Source organism: Cebus imitator, unplaced genomic scaffold (genome assembly GCF_001604975.1).
Source record: "Cebus imitator isolate Cc_AM_T3 unplaced genomic scaffold, Cebus_imitator-1.0 Scaffold148, whole genome shotgun sequence".
Taxonomy (NCBI): Eukaryota; Metazoa; Chordata; class Mammalia; order Primates; family Cebidae; genus Cebus; species Cebus imitator.
This window is the reverse complement of record NW_016107463.1, coordinates 3,247,719-3,250,073: the sequence shown is the minus strand read 5'-3', so window position 1 is coordinate 3,250,073 and position 2,355 is coordinate 3,247,719. Positions and strand designations below refer to the sequence as shown.

Sequence of the window (2,355 nt, the reverse complement as noted above, 5' to 3'; positions counted from 1 at the left end):
TTTAGCAAAGGTGTATTTCATTTCTTTAAGTTCTAGGACAGGTATACATGTGCCATGGTGGTTTGCTGCACTTATCACCCATCATCTAGATTTTAAGCCCCGCATACATTAGGTATTTGTCCTAATGGTCTCCCTCCCCTAGCCTCCCATCCCCCAGCAGGCCTTGGTGTGTGATGTTTTCCTCCCTGTGTCCACGTGTTCTCACTGTTCAACTCACACTTATAAGTTAGAACATGCAGTGTTTGGTTTTCTGTTCTTGTGTTACTTTGGTGAGAATGATGGCTTCCAGCTTTATCCATGTCCCTGCAAAGGACAGGAACTCATTTTCATTATGGCTTCATAGTATTCCATGGTATATATGTTGGATTGCACATTTCAACACTGCTGAGAGAGTACTTTTTAAATCTTTCCACCACAAAAATCAGTAATTAAGGTAACAAATATGTTAATTAGCTTGATTTAATTATTCTACATTGAATTCATAAACTTAATATCACTTTGTATCCCATAAATATAAACAACTGTATTTTGTTAATTTACAATTTATAAAGCAAAAAAATAAATCGCCAGAGTTTTAAATCTCTCCATAGTGCACCCTTTCTTAAAGTCTTAACAATTAGCATATGAAAGGCCCTGAAAAATGCTTTGGTAAATAAATATGACTCACTTTATTTTTCACATATATTTGACCATGAAACCCACTTGTCGGGGGGAAATGGGGGAGGGACAGTGGCGGGTGGAGAGTTGGGGAGAGATAGCAAGGGGAGAAATGCCAGATATAGGTGATGGGGAGGCAGGCAGCAAATCACACTGCCATGTGTGTACCTATGCAACAATCTTGCATGTTCTTCACATGTACCCCAAAACGTAAAACGCAAAAAAAAAAAAATACCCAAATTAGCATCTGACACTAGTGTTCTCAAGGATCCACAGGGGGATGCATTAACTTAGATGTATACTTTCTCAGTTTTATATCCTTCTGGTTTTATAGTTGAGGATCTTGCTGTATTACCCAGGCTGGTCTTGAACACCTGGATTCAAGTGATCCTCACACCTCAACCACCATCCCCCAGTAGCTAGGACTACAGGTATGGCACCATGCCTGGCCTCCTAATTGTTTACATGACAGATAACCTTTACAAAACCAACCACAGGAGACGTTCTTTGTCGCGGTTTCCTGCTTCAACAGTGCTTGGACGGAACGGGCGCTCGTCCCCCACCCTGGCCGGCCGCCCGTAGCCAGCCCTCCGTCACCTCCACACCGTGTTCTTGGACCGCCCCAAGTCCACCGCCGCCTCTTCAGCGCCGCGCAGCCACTGCCGCCGCCGCCTCTCCTTAGCAGCCGCCATGACGACCGCGTCACCTTCGCAGGTGCGCCAGAACTACCGCCAGGATTCAGAGGCCGCCATCAACCGCCAGATCAACCTGGAGCTCTACGCCTCCTGCTTACCTGTCCATGTCTTACTACTTTGACCACGATGATGTGGCTTTGAAGAACTTTGCCAAGTACTTTCTTCACCAATCTCATGAGGAGAGGGAACATGCCGAGAAACTGATGAAGCTGCAGAACCAACGAGGTGGCCGCATCTTCCTTCAGGATATCAAGAAACCAGGCCATGATGACTGGGAAAGCGGGCTGAATGCGATGGAGTGTGCATTACATTTGGAAAAAAATGTGAATCGGTCACTACTGGAACTGCACAAACTGGCCGCTGACAAAAATGACCCCCATTTGTGTGACTTCATTGAAACACATTACCCGAATGAGCAGGTGAAATCCATCAAAGAATTGGGTGACCACGTGACCAACTTACGCAAGATGGGAGCACTCCAATCTGCCTTGGCAGAATATCTCTTTGACAAGCACACCCTGGGAGACAGTGATAATGAAAGCTAAGCCTTAGGCTAATTTCCCCATAGCCACGGGGTGACTTCCCTGGTCACCAAGGCAGTGCATGCATATTCGGGTTTCCTTTACCTTTTCTATAAGTTGTACCAAAACATCCACTTAAGTTCTTTGTACCATTCCTTCAAATAAAGAAATTTGGTACCAAAAAAAAAAAAAAAAATCAATCACAGAAATGTAGGGCTCAGGGCCCCACAGGGCTGTGGGGTGTCCCTTATGCTGTGCTGAGGCACAGGATCTGAGAAATAAAGAGACAGGACACAGAAGTACAAGGAAAATGCAGCTGGGCTCAGGGGGGCCACACCACCTATAAGTGGAGACAGGTGAGGTCCCAAATGTCCAGAAGCATCTGTATTTATTGTGTATAGTTTAGGGGGCAGGGTATTGAGTGAAGTCATCTTTAAGGATAGTGATAGGATCTGTGAGCAATATAACAAGGGATTCACCCT

General features: G+C 45.2%; 1 pseudogene across 1 annotated transcript; it reads left to right on the top strand.

The window, feature by feature from the left end:
- Positions 1-1,249: 1,249 nt before the first annotated feature.
- Positions 1,250-2,052, top strand: LOC108314155 (annotated as a pseudogene). Its single transcript, XR_001829371.2, has one exon. The product of XR_001829371.2 is annotated as a ferritin heavy chain-like (transcript).
- The last annotated feature ends 303 nt before the right edge of the window (positions 2,053-2,355 follow it).